Below are 13,632 nucleotides of genomic sequence, written 5' to 3'. Positions count from 1 at the left end.
TGTGTGGTGGGACATGGAAGGAACTGTCCGTGACGGACTGTCAGACGACAATCAGACAGTTACTGCTCATCTTTACTGTGAACAAGTTCATTGTCTGAAAGCAGCTTTGAACCAAAAGCGACCCCACTCAGTCCACAGAAAGTGTGTCATCTTCCATCACGATAACGCTCGTCCTCACACAGCTCCACTCACCAAACACTCCTTGGAAGAGCTTGGTTGGGAAATATTGCTTCACCCTCCACGTTCTCCTGACCTTGCTCCTTCTGATTGTCACTTGTTTTGGGGACCACAGAGCCATTTGGATGGTCTCAGGTTGGCATCAGGAGAAGAGGTTGAAAACGAGTTGGATTCATATTTTGTTTCAAAACCTAAAGAATATTACTAATGTGGCATCTATAAGCTGGTTGACAGATGGAATGAGGTTCTAGAAAGCAAAGAAGGTTATGTTAACGAATAAATATTTTCATAATCATGGGCTTTTTCATTTTTAAAATAAACCTCGAAATCGAACATTATTTTTGCACCGACCTTATATATAAAACTAAAATTGTCAGAAACACAAGGACAAATGGAAAACCAGTGACAAAGCACAGGAAGAGACACTAATAAGTCTCCCTCAGAAATTAAGTAGAAATCGTCCTAATACTCAGATAATTATAAAGCAAGGACACGTGTTGGAAGACACGGAGAGTCAGACAGCCAAACTGAGTGAGGTGACGTGACGTGGCGGGGACAGGGATGGCAGTGGACTGAACAGAGAATGGTCTCCGTTACAGGCATAGAAGCTCACTGAGTGATGACCACTTAACACTCCATACATACATATGCTGATCCCACATGGGCGCAGGGAGACATAGCCAGTGGTCACTGTGTCCCACCCTTGAGAAGGATTTAAGTGACAAACAAGTTTGATTTAATAGATTTATGTAGAACCTTATACACACACACACACACACAACAAAGATAGAAACACTCTTTCCAAGTATCTGTGCACCTCTACAAAAAGTAATCACTGAGCCACAAAGAAAAGAGTCCATTAAACTTTGACGGCTAGAGATGGTGCATCATAAATGTGCCCACGGACAGTCAGCGCTCAATCACTGTGAGCAATTTTAAACGTTTCAAATGCCGTAGCTAACTTAACCTTCTCAACAACCTGGAGCGCTCTTCTTTTTATCATTTACTTATTTATTTTTAGAGAGGGGCGAGGGAGGGAGACACAGAGGGAGAGGAACATCGACGTGAGAGAGACACATTGATTGGCTGCCTCTGGCACGTGCCCCAACTGGGGACTGAACCCGCAACCCAGGGAATCAGACTCGCAGCCTTTGCCCCTGAGGAATGATACCCAACCAACGGAGCCACACCGATCCCAGCAAGAGGGCTATTCCTATTGTTATTATCACTATGCTACTGTGATTACTAGTACTACCCCTATTTTTAGAGATGTCGAAAGCCAGGGCCCAGAGAGGTTGCATTACATGTCCATGGTCACACAGTAAACAGCAAGAGAAGGTAACATCCAAGGAGTCAGGCTCTGAACTGGATGCTCCTAACCACTATGCTAACAAAAGAGAGTGCGTGTGTACACATGTATACGTGTACGGGTATAACTGCATAGTTTTAAATGCATACATCAAATAACTTGCATTAAAGAAAAAAATATTTACAGATAAGTGATAACGAGAGACCTGTGCGTGGCAGCCAAGCTGGCGCCCAGAGGAACATGTGTAGCCTTTCGCACGTTTATTCAAGAACAGAAAGCCCAGTAACAGTCAGTGCATTAATGCACAAAAAGAAAAAAATAAACCTGGAGGGAGTAAAATAAGTATTTAATAAATATAAAAGCCAAATCAGTAAATTAGGTAAACTAATACAATAAAACCAATAGCTAGTTCTTTTTAAATATCCATTATATGTTGGAAACTAATTCCAGATATTGTCAAGCAGCAGAAGAGCCACAGGAAAACCCGTGAGCAGGCCGGGCCGGCCCAGGGCCGAGCGTCTCGGCCACATCGTCACACCAACCCGCCGGCAGCGGCCACCTCCCAGCGGCGGGGCTGAGGGCGGGACTGCTCCAGGAGACGTGCACATCTACTTACTTTTTGTTTCATTTTCTCAGTGTTTTACTAGGCAAAATTTCAAATATATACTGAGGTAGGAAGAGAAGGTATAAGAGACCCAGAGACAATGAAGCTTCCATAATGAACAACCCATGGCCGGTCTCATTCCATCAAAACCCCAACCACGTCCGCGGCCATTTGGATGACTTCCTCTCCTCCCCGAGGTTTAGCATATCGCTCTAAAATGTGAGGACTCGCTTATTATAAGCAACCACGGTAAAATAACCCCACCAAGAACTTCACAGAAATACGTGTTCATTTAAATTCAGGACTACTGCATGCTATCTGTTGAAAAATCCAATTACAAAAGATTAAGAGAAGCACAGTCCGTTTGTAGTCCCCAGAACAGGCAGCAGGAGGCAGGGTCGCCCAGTCTGGGGCCAGCCAAGGGGCTTGGCCACCGTAAGCTGCAGGGGCTGGAGCTCTGGTCTCCCCATCACACGGCCTGGCTGAGGCCACGCCCCCCCAGCAGCCGTGTGACCTAACGCAGAACCAGACTTTGAGAATAATGATAGAATAATTAACGCGCTGGGGCAACACACTGTCCTTGGCCGTAATTTGATCAGCTCACACTCACACACACGGTGCAGCAGGGAACCGACATCTGTCGAGTGACTTCTGTGTGACAAGGCCTAGCGAGATGTCTTCATTCCCATTTCTCATTCAACGTTCACAGCGGCCCCAGGGGGGTGATACGCGCTGAGTCGTGCCCCCTCCCCCAAATTCCTGTGCTGGAGTCCTGGGCCCCAGAGCCCCAGCATGTGAGCGTCTTTAGAGAGGGAGTCTTTAAAGAGGCGATAAAGTTAAAGGAGGTCCCTCGGGGGAGCCCCAACTCCACATGCTAGGTGTCCTTGTCAGGGGAGGCGACTAAGACACACACAGGGAGGGGACCAGGAAAGGGTGCGGGAGAGGACGGCCGTCCACACACCAAGGAGAGGGGCCCCCAGAGGAACCGCCTGCAGACAACTGGGGCTGGGACTGCCAGTCTCCAGGGCGGTGAGCGAACAAGCGTGTGTCGCTTAGGCCGCCGGGTGCGGCGCTTCCTCACGCAGCCTGAGCTGACGCGCCACGGGCGGAGGCCGACAGGATCTGTTTTGCGAAGGACAAAACAGCTGAGGACCGCAGGAGACTGGAGCCCGGCGGGGAGGCCACTGTGGTGGGCGGCTCGTCCCGGGGAGCAGGAGGACCCCCGCTAGGCGTGGATGAGCTCTCGGTAGCCGCAGGGTGACGAGGCCGTGCCGTGGCCTGGGCTGCATCATGGGCAGGGATCTCTCCCAGCCCCTGACGCTGGCGTTGGCCCATGTCCCTTGCTTCGGCCAAAGGCACGGGGATGACACAGAGTAGGCCGGGGAGGCCTGGCAGGAGACCTCACTTGCTTCCCCTGCCCCCTGTGCCCCTGCTTCTGCCGAGAGGAGCGCGCGCAGTGGCCCGCAGACCAGCAGTGGGAAACCCTAGCCCTAACCCTAGGGGCCCTGCAGCCTAGACAAGACGGTGAACAGGCAACATCCGTGGAGCCACCCACGGGGCCTCCCTGCAGGCGCAGGGACAGAAAGGCTCCCCCTCGGAAGTTCTCTCTTCCACTAACCCAGGTGGGCAAGCATGTGGCAAGCGTGCCAGCACTGCCCATTCTCTACCCATGGCAGACGTGACAGGTCAGTCACACGCAGCGCTCTGCCCAACGCGGCTCCTCGGTCAGACGTGGCGCCCCTCCCCTCGGGGGCTGCTTCTCCGCTCAGCATTCCAGCGACCACGGCCAACTGTCTGGACCAGACTGACCGGGTGAAACCTCTCCATCCCTGGAGCCAGACCAGCACCCAAGGGCTCCCACCCCTGCCTGGTTCTGTGGTATCCAGGAGGCTGTGGGTGCCGTGTGTCTCCAACTACACCCACAGACCCCTGGGCCTAGCCGTGTCTGGGATGAGGGTGAATTTTCATATCTTTGGGCACCAGCCTCCCAACTGTGATTGCCAAGAAAATGTTCTGAAATACTAAGGACATCACAAACGTTTTCAACATTGCTGAGAGTTGCTGAAGCAAAAACCCAGCAGAACCTATACACACAGAGTTGTTCAATAAAGAGCTTCAACTATTTATAACTGGCAATAAAAAAGGAAGAGAAATACTTTTAATCACTACAAGTTGGAGAATTGGTAAGGAGATAACAGCATGTTCATTTAGTGGCTACAGAGCTGTTAAAGGACGTCTCCCTGAGGACTGCAGGAACGGTAAGGGATGTCTGACAGGAACCTGAAGAGAAGACGGTTCTGAAATGCTAAGCACAGCACCACAGTGACCATGGGTGCCGATCAGTAGCTACGTCCACTCCTTCCTCACCAGCACCCCAGGTTGGTTGGAGGAGCAATGCACCCCCCTTTCCAGACTCCCTTGCAGCTAGCGTTGGTCATGAGACCCAGTCCTGGCCAATGAGCTGCAAGCAGGAGTCCTCGAATGAGCCGTCCAGGAGAGCTCCTGAGAAAGGAGCAGGCTCAGCTGGCACATGCCTCTCTTTGTTGTTCTTCCTCTTCTTCCTGTTGGGAAGGACACTAGGGGCAATGCTGGAGGTGGAGCAGCCATCTTAGAACCATGAGGCACCAGCCAAGCTAAGACAGCTGAGCAGAAAGAGAGAAGGGGCCTGACTCTCCGAAGGAACTGCGGAGCTGCCTGTCAGCCCACCTGCCTGCCCCAGAATTCTTAACCAAGAAAGAGAAAACCCGGTCACTGTTAACTGGGTTCTTGGCGACAGGCGGCTAAGCCCAGTCAATCCCTGGCAGATTCGTTCTGAAGAGATGATAAAACACAGGGCCACACTTGGGCCATGGCGAGAACGTGAACGTGAAGGGCGGAAGCCCCTGTTGCATGTGACCGGGGACCACACAAGAGTTGTGGAGACCTTGGTCCCCTCTTTATCAAACGTCCCGTGCCCTCCCCCATCCCCCGCTGCTACCGCTTCCCCTTTTCAGGGACGTGAGAGCCCCTCTGTGGACCGACACACAGTGGCGCCCGCCCCACCGGCGTCTGGGTCCCTCGGCCGGAACACTGTCCCAAATCGGTGTCAGACCGACGGGCCAGCCGCCGGCATTCCTCAGCACTCGGGGGGCTTCCGAGGAGGCTGTTATCGCCCCAGAGCAGCGCTCACGCCAGCAGACTCCTCGCTGTGACCGGACTCGGCAAGAACATTTGCCGGCTCCCGCGCATCCCTGGGGCCCAGACATGGCTGCGTCCCCGGCAGTCACTTCCCACCCAGAGTTCAGGGGACACCAAGACCTCAGCTGCACAGGCTCAGGCCTGCGGGCACGGCGCTGCCTCCAGATGCCCCCCGAGCCCCGCAGCCCAGCTGGCGCAGGGACCGCTGAGCACAAGGCTGCCCGGAGCCTCTGCTTCCGGGGGAAAGGCAAGCGTTACCCACAGCTCTCCCCAGCCCCCCTGAGCTTGTCCCGCCCGCCCCACCTGATGGCTCACCCCGATCCCACCTGCGCTCTCATCTCCCAGCCGCCTGGCAACAGAGACCCAACGCTCCAGGCCGCGGTCGCCTCCTGCAGGGCTCCCGCAGGTGTGACTGCTGCCCGAGCCAGCCGGGACCCCCGCCCACGGAGGCCGGGACGTCACCAGTGGGCACCACAGGAGAACCTGAGGGAGCACCAAGTCCCCGGCGGATCCTCGCCCTGTTTCTCTGTACCCGAAAACCGGGGGCTCCAAGGTATGGGAGAGGCCACCAGAGGCGCCGGTGAGCACGCCAAACAATTCTGGGGACCCAGCGACCAACCCCAGCGGCCCAGACGACCTCAGGGCTGCAGCCCCCCACCCTGCACAGACAGACCCCAGCAGCCTCATGGGCCCCCGATACCCACCACAGCCCAGCTGTGCACCCACCCTCTGCACCTCCGACAAGCGGCCAACGAGGCGCAGACGCCACGGCCACGTGCTGCGTGAACTCACTAACATTCCCAGCCAGCCCCCGCGCACCCCATCGGAGAGTCAGTCAACAAACGCCGGCCCGCAGGCAGCCCAGGCCAGGTGTTGGGGACCCCGGGATCAAAGGCCTGGCTCCAGCGTCCACATGAGAAGACTCAGCCCAGAGCAGGCAGCCCGTCACCCACTGACCAGTGTCCGGGGGACAGACACGAGGACAGTCTCGGTGCTGTGAGCACACCGTCCCAGGCTGGGTGGAGGGAACGAGTGGACGCAATGCCACCTTGGACCTGCCAAGCACAAGGCGCTGCAGGGTGAGGGGAGAGAGGGGGGCAGGGGGTCGGGCGCAGCCACAGGACCAGAGGCTGGGAGGGAGGCAGGCCGCGGTGTGGCGGGGAGACGGCGGGCCACGTGACAGCACCTGGCGAGCGCACCGCTCCGTGACACGCAGCCCCGAGCCAGGGCTCGGCGGCCCCTCACCTGCCTGAGGCGGCTGCACCCACACGGGCGGGGCCAGTACCAGCCACAGGCCAGCTCACAGGCGGGCACCTCTTCCTGCCAGGCGCCTGGCAGACTCCCACGGGCCTGTCATCAGCGGTGGCGGCCTTGGGGACCGAGATCACACATCTGTGCCACCTGCACCGTCTGTGCCATGGGAGTGAGAAGCTCCCTCTTCAGCAAGATGGGTCCCTAACCTGCCGAAAACCAACAGCTCAAGTTCAAAAGCCTGGAGCCGGCACCCTGCATCCACCGAGCCCGCCCCGTGGCCCGAGGCCCCAGGAATGGGAAGCTGTCACCAAACCGCTGAGCTCAAAGGCCGCCCGCCCTCGGGGGCCAGGAGCGTGACTGAGCATGCCCTGAGCACTCCCTGAGCCTGGCTGGGCCTGGGGGGCCTGAGACCACTGGGTGTCCAGCACCGGAGATCAGGTGTCTCCTGGAGAGGCTGCGGCCCGAACACAGAACTGGGGGGTCATGCAAGAGGCGCCAGAGGGCGGAGTGGCTGAGCAGGCTGGGCCCAGTCCTTTGCCCATGGGGGCGATGATGGTCACAGGAAGAGGAAGGAGCAGCTGGAGGGGGGCAGGCAGGCAGGTGTGCACTCGGACCTGGGCAGACGGGCAGACAGACAGACACGGTGACAGCTGGAGGACCTGAGGACCTGGCTCAAACCCGGGAGGGCAGGGAGGCCGCCGGGGGTGCACATAAGGAAAGATGGCAGCGTGGGCTTCAGAAATGGCACCGCGGTGGCAGAGTGGCGGGTGGAGTCCCAGGAAGGCACATTTTCCCCGACAGGGCCAGGCTGAGAAAATCTGACACCCAGGATTGGACTCTGTGGCCCCAAGAGTCCCCACCTGGCATCCCCGCATGACAGCGTCCTTCCACTGGACAGCGAAACTGTCCCGGCTGCAAGGGGGCTTCCTCAGGGCAGAAAGGCCCTGGAGGGGCGCTGAGGGACAGGGCCGGGGAGGAGCAGGGCAGGGACTCCCCTGGAGTGGGGACAGGCGGGCAGAGCTGGGAGCTGCAGGTGACTACCTTCCCGGGAGCCAACGGACCCAAATGGCCCCCCGCCTGCCCACGTCATCACAACGACCAAAGGCGGGCACTGGCGATAGCCCTTCACACGCATGTGCTCTGACGCCCACAACACACGGACACCTTGCCCCCCGTCCCTCGCTCACAGACGAGGGCGCCAAGGCGGAAGGGATGCACCTAGAACCAGGCCTGCCGGCCAGCCCAGCGCCCCATGACCTGCCAGCTCCCCTGAGCTCTAGGGTCACGAGCCAGAGGCCAGCAGTGGGCCTGGCCCCGCCCCCTCCGCTCCCCCGACACCTGCATGGCCCCGCATCCCTCTCACGCCGACATCACCTCCACCCCAGCACCCACGCCCACCGCAGGGCACTCTCCTCTCGTGGGGCCCCACCCTTCTCCCATGGCCACTCGCTGGCCCCTCCCAGGGCTGGGGGCACGGAGAGGGCGGCCCAGGCCCTGCCCCTGCACTTGGCCACCTGACAAGGGGCTGTGCCCAGAGCCAGCTCGGCCATTGCTCGGAGCCTGGCGCACCGTGGGACCCCAGGAAGGAGCGAGCCTGGCACGGTGCTGGGGACAGCAGCTGAGTCAGCTCGGGAGCCTCTGTCTCCCCGGGCCCAGGGGCCAAGATCTGCGGCAACGTCCCCAAGCCAGGCCAACGCGCTCACAGACGCAACTGAATCTCCCCGTCGTTCCCCGCTGCAAACACCCCTGAGTCTCCAGCACATGATTCTGCTCTGTCTTTGGAGGTCAGCTCCAGGCTTGGGTTCCCGCCAATTGAGACAGAGGCCCCAGCTCAGGAGAGCACCACAGCCGGCAGCGTGACCCCGGCGGCCCAGGAGCGCACGGTGACCCCGGTGGCCCAGGAGCACACGGTGACCCCGGCGGCCCAGGAGTGCACCGTGACCGGCAGCGTGCACTAGCTGCTCAGGATGCGGCCACACAGGCAGAGGGCTGCCGACGGAAGCTGGTGCACCAGCCAGGTGCTCACAGGAGCGTAGACAGCGGGGCTGAGGCCGTGGTCCCCCTGTCCGTCAGACCGGACTTGGAGAGCACCCGCAGACCAAAACCACCCAGAGGAGAGGGGCCAGGCTTAGGAAGGACACTACCGGATCCGGCTCGGGGCCTGGGCTGTGATGGGACAGGAGGTGAGCCACGCCCAGCCAGCCCTTCCTCTGAAGAATGACGAAGTACAGGGCGAGTGCCCCCAGCTAAAGGGGGAGAACTTTCCACAGGCAAAAGCCCCAGAGCTGGGAGAGGCAGATGAAGGGGCCCTTGGACAACATCCCCTAAGGAAATAAACAGCAGACAAGCCACCCCAGGGCAGGCACAGAGGAGGATGGTCCCCTGCACAGCAGGAGACCCTCACCCGCATCCTCACGTCCCCACCTGGGGTCTATGACCCCTCCTTTCCAGGCCCTGCTGAGACGAGGGATCGCGTTTCTGCTGCCTGTGTTTCCCCAGGACGGCCGGGCTGGCATCTCCAGGGTGCGGGCTGCTCTGTGCTCCGACGCAGAGGGATAGGCCCCAGGCTGGCGGGCTGTCTGTGCTGGGTCCCCACACGAGTCACGCCACAGACCAGCCCAACAGACCCTCCCTGCGGGCTCACCCACACATCAGGGTGTGGAGCTCCCTCTCCTCTCCCAGGCCTGGGCCCTCCGTTTCCAGTTTCTAAATGGAGCTCCTCTGTGCCCTACTCAGGTGACCACCAGATGCCTCAGTAAGAGAAGACCCCCACGCACACCCCTCCTTTCCACATGGAAGCCCCGCAGATCAGAACCTCATACAATACCCTCAACATTCACCTAAACACACGCCCTTTCACCATGTGTTAGGTAGTGAGCTCCCTGTCTCTAGAGACATTCAAGAAGACGCTGACTGACAAGGGAGGTCCTGGGTTGCCGGCAGTGTCACTTCTTGATCTGAATGTAGGTACGAGAGGGTTTGTTTTCAAGAATCACTGACCAGGACACTTGTGACGTGTGCACCTTTCTGTGTGAATGCTACAGTTCGCTAGAGATTTTTTTAATGAAAATGATGAGGGGCTGCTGACCATTTGGCAGGAAGGAGACAAGGCCGGACTGCCTGGGCGAGCGCCCCACCTGCCACGAGGCACTGAGACAGGGCTGGGAGCGCTGTGCCTCCCCAGCACCGTGAGCCTCGCCTGCCCGAGCATAGGGCAGGCGCCCACGGAAGCTACCGGAAGGAGAGATGGAGGACCCAGTGACTGGAGGCCCAGTGGGCGCTCAGAGGAGCGAGGGGAGTGCAGGACGGGTGCACGTGTCCTGCCTGCACAGGCGCCTGCTGAGGGGAGGTCCTGAGTTCGAGGCCCACTGCTCCTCGGCACCTCGGTTTGCCCATCTGTCAGGCGGGGCCAGACCCCCTCCAGCCCCGCATGGAGCAGAGTGAGCACCAGTGTGCAGGATGCTGGGCTTAGCCGGCAGGAGCCAAGAGAAGAGACCAGTTTGGTCTCAACGATGCTGGAACTGAGGGGGCCACGATGGGAGGGGGTGCGCACAGTCCAGGGAGGAGGCAGAGAGGAAAGCCAAGCAGCCTTCCTGGAGGGCGAGGACGGTCTGCGCAGGCGGCAGGGGCGGGGTTAACCAGCGCAGCTGCCCCTGCTCTTCACGCTGGGCTACAGCTGAGTGCTTGGGTTTCCAGCTCTGTCCTGCTTTAGGCCAGGTCTTATCTTGTCATCGAGACTGTCCCCAGGCCTCCGTGGCGGCAGGGATGAGGCAGGAGAGCGGAAAGGGTGGAAGACGACACCCCAGCACGCCGGCCTCTGAAGCGCTCTCGCTGCGTGCGAGAACGAGATAAGGGGCGTCCGTCTAGATTGCGGGCGCGAGCAGGTGCGGAGTCCCACCCAGGAAGCGACAGGAGCCCCAGATCCTTTTCTCAGGGTGTGCCTCCTGGCCAGCAGAGCCCAGCTCCTCCGCCAGTCACCCCAGTTCCCGCAGCAGCCCCCGCACACACACGCCTCCAGCTTCAGAGGGGCCCAAAGGGCCCGGGGAAACAGAGGCCAGACGAAGTGTCCCCACGCCCCCAAACTGTGTCCCGCCCTCCTGGCCCTGCAGGGGAGCTCTTAGCTCTACGCACGGTTTCCTCTTCAGTGACCCTGAGGGGGGCAACGACTTCCCTCCCAGGTGGCAGGTTCAAAGGAGAAGTGTCATGGAGTTGTCACGAGGGGCAGCTGATCACGGGACCCAGTTTTGGCCTCAAGCGCCTCCTGTAGTGAAATTACAAGTTTGCTGGGGGTCCCGGCGCCCCCAGGCCTTAGTCCCAGGCAGAGAAACTCAAGCCCGGCACTGCACTGCCCGCCGGCCCCTGAACCCACCTCACAGCCCAGCACCCACGACGTCGGCCACAGCCATGCTCCCCAACTGTCCTGCCAACCAAACTAGCACAGAAGGGCATGTCTAGGAGGGTTCCTCACTTGTAACATGGTGGACAGCCCCGAAGTCTAGGGCTCCCCAAGTCCAGAATCAACAATACCATCTTCGGGAAGTGGCTACAAGCAGAACAGACATCAAAGAAGCAAGTGGGGGGACAGGCACCCAGCGCCGAGTTCCTGGTGGGGCTGGGCCCACCTGCCACGGCCCCCGGCACCCCGGCTCATCCCTCCTCCCGAGGACGGCAGCTGGGCCTGGCCCTCCCGGGAGAGCTGGGCTGGACTCGGCGTGACGTGCCTCTGAAGCCTTTCATGGGGGTGCGGCCACAGATCCAACGCAAAGTGGTAATTACAGGAGAGTTTAAAATCCATTTCTCAGAGTGAGCTAACAGCTGCCTCCAGGAGCAGCGCTCATTAGCGGAGGTTCCCACCCATGGTCCGGGCCCCACCCGGGACCCAAAGCTGGTGGGAAACAGCACTGGAGATCCAGCTGGAAGTAAGGACCCCCGAAGATCAACCTGCCTCAGGAAGGTTCCTGTCCAATCGGAGGCAAGTCCTCGAGGGCCTGGCTCGGGGCTGGGCTTTGTTCTAGGCCCAGGAGCACCTTCGTTTGCATTTATATTAAAAAGAAGAAGAAAACAAAGAGAATTCGCTAGAAAGGTGCTTTGTTTCCTGCAAAGTCAAGGGCTTCTGCCGAAGAGCTTCCTGGGGCAGAGAGCAGAGGCCCACGCAGTGTCCTGTGTGGGAGCAGAGAGGGCTCGCACCTACTACGCACTCCTGTGTCCTGGGGGCAGCAGGTCCCAGGGTTCCCATGGGCCCTTCGGCTTCAGCATCAACCCGGAGGTGGCCCCGGTGCAGCACCTCTTCCACCGGCGGGGAAACTGAGGCCAGGAGTTGGGAACTGACCTCCTCATGCTCTTCCAGGGTCTTTCCACTGCCGGGCAGCCGAGTGTGGCAACCCTTCCTACCTGTCCTTACGTGGTATTTCAGCCTTTCTTCCCCCAAACCCATCGACCACCCAGGAAGGGCAGTGAGAACAGCCAGGCCACGAGCGGCACCTGCGGGGGCCACATGCTCCTGCTGGCTTCTCTTTGCCGTCGGACCGTGAGAAGGCCGCGCCCAGCACCACCGACCAGAACCCATACAGACACCTCCACACAAACTTTACCAGCCGAACGCTTTCTCTTTGCCGGTAAGCTGGAGCACCCCTGGTTTTGAGTCAAACTCCAGTCCCTTCCTAATGGAGCTCAGCACCCGGGACCTGCCAAAGGCTGTGTGTCCCCGTGTGGGCCATGCTTCCCCCGTCGGGTCCAGCGCACCAAAGACCGGGGAAGGACGGCTTTTCCCTTCCCGGGGCGGTCAGCGGGGCAGGCAGATTCCTGCTCGCTGGCTGTCCAGCACACAGATCCTCTGCGGGCTACGGCCATGCGCACGCTGGAAGTTTAAAGACAGGAGAGACGGTGATGACCAGCCGGCCCCACCACGCATGGGACGCACACTGTGGCAAAGGAAGGGCTTCTCTGGGTTTTGGCCGCTGGGCCAAGGGCGTGGGGCAAGTGGGAGCAAAGCTGGTTATGGAGACAACAGAGGACAGTTTCCTTCCGAAAACAGAGAAACCTGCGGCGCTGAATTAAACATCTCAGACGAGAGGACTCTCTAAAAGTACGTATGTCCGACAGAGGAGGAGACACAGGCCGCCCTGCTCCGGGGCTTCCTGTTGCATGCGGTACAGAGAAGCCCCGTTCTGCCAGAACACACAGAGCCTTCCAGACAAAGGCACACGCCAAGGGGAGCGTGAGAGGAGGCCTCTTCTGGGGCTCGGGGGCAGAAAGGACTGCAGGGGAGCAGGAAAGAGGCCACCCCAAGCCAACAGGGTGCCCATAATAGGACCAAGGAGAGGGCTGGGGTGGGGGGTCAGGGTGCCCACCGAGACCCGTGGCAGATCACAGAGACACCACCTGCCTCCTGCCAGGAGGGCCCCCCACATCCGCCAGGATGAAGTGACCTGCCTCAGCTCCCAAAGGCCTCTCTCCTGGTACAATGTCTATGAGTGAGGGTGCTGCCCTTGGCACCCACGAGAGAATGGGTGCTCACTGCACAGCATCTTTGGTGGTGGTGCGGAGGGGGGGGACCCACAGGGTATCCCAACAGGACACTCTCTCCCCAGGCTGGGGCTGAACTTCTCCGGTTTCCAGGCAACACGCAGACTTGTCCTGCCCACTGTCACAGCCTGGGGTGGGCAGGTCCTGCCAAGCCCCCGGCCCCGACCTTGCTCCTAGCACAGTTCACGGGCTGCCACCCCTCTCCAATCACCAGACAGCAAACTCTGCCCCCAAGCCTGGCATGACCAGCCCCAGAATTTGGAAGAAGCGCCAGCAGGGAGGAGGGCTGAGATCTGGGCTCAGAGGCACTGGAGGCGGGCGGGGGTCGACGCCTCCCACGCTCCAGGAGCAGTCTCTCGCCACCTGAGTCTTTTTCTCCACGCCGCAGAAAGCAGGCCAGCCCTCTCCAACTCCCGGAGAGGTAGTAAGTGTAAGGCTTGGAACCCCGCGCAGCCCAGCCGCGCCGGGGCGGAGGGTGGGTGGGTGTCTGCTATGGGATTATTCTTAGCGCTCCACTCTCTTCGCAAAAGTGGCGCCTCCGCCCTCCGGGATCCGGCACGCTCGCCCGGGGATCGCACGCCCGGCC

The 13,632-nt window shown here is 59.7% G+C and overlaps 1 protein-coding gene across 1 annotated transcript in view; it reads right to left on the bottom strand.

The window, feature by feature from the left end:
- Window positions 1-13,632, bottom strand: part of KCNK9 (potassium two pore domain channel subfamily K member 9) — a 58,808-nt gene that overhangs the window by 44,288 nt on the left and 888 nt on the right. The window lies entirely within an intron of this gene.

Source organism: Furipterus horrens, unplaced genomic scaffold, assembly GCF_987537825.1.
Source record: "Furipterus horrens unplaced genomic scaffold, mFurHor1.1.pri manual_scaffold_7, whole genome shotgun sequence".
Taxonomy (NCBI): Eukaryota; Metazoa; Chordata; class Mammalia; order Chiroptera; family Furipteridae; genus Furipterus; species Furipterus horrens.
The sequence above is the reverse complement of the archived record's forward strand: the minus strand, read 5'-3'. Positions and strand labels throughout refer to the sequence as shown.